Below are 615 nucleotides of genomic sequence, written 5' to 3' on the forward strand. Positions count from 1 at the left end.
ATATATAAATTAATGTATTCTTGTCCAGAACGAGATTCAGATCAAACTAGATTCCGCATTTGATCGATATTCGTCATCGTGCATTCCAAGAACACGGCAATGTCAAACACATTTTCAAAAATATAACTATGTTAAAATAATTAGATTGACGACAATATGTGACATTTATGCACATTTTTTAAATACATTTTTCTTTTTTTTTTTTATTCTTACATATACATCAACACACATACAATATCCAAACAAACCGAAGCCTTAAAACGCCTAAACCTAATGTAAGACTCGCTTATAAATAAGACGAATATTTTAATTAAATAATTGATATTTATATTGATAATATTTGAATTTTGTTCGCTATAAAAATTCTTTGATAGTAGGGAATAATTTAAAATAATAATTTAAAATAATAATTTAAACTAATAATGTAAAGTATTCAGATAATTAAGTTATATGTGATCTTGTTCGTCGAGCGCGTTAAAGAATTCTTTTTTAAGCTTATTATAAATAAAATTATAATATTTTTTTTGTATATAGCCTTCGCGGCATATATAGTGTGTTCTTATCAACATCCGCTCTCGTTATTTGTGAGCGTCATCGTGTTTTTGCTAAGTAAGT

This window comes from Formica exsecta, unplaced genomic scaffold, assembly GCF_003651465.1.
Source record: "Formica exsecta isolate Colony F162 unplaced genomic scaffold, ASM365146v1 scaffold237, whole genome shotgun sequence".
Classification (NCBI taxonomy): Eukaryota; Metazoa; Arthropoda; class Insecta; order Hymenoptera; family Formicidae; genus Formica; species Formica exsecta.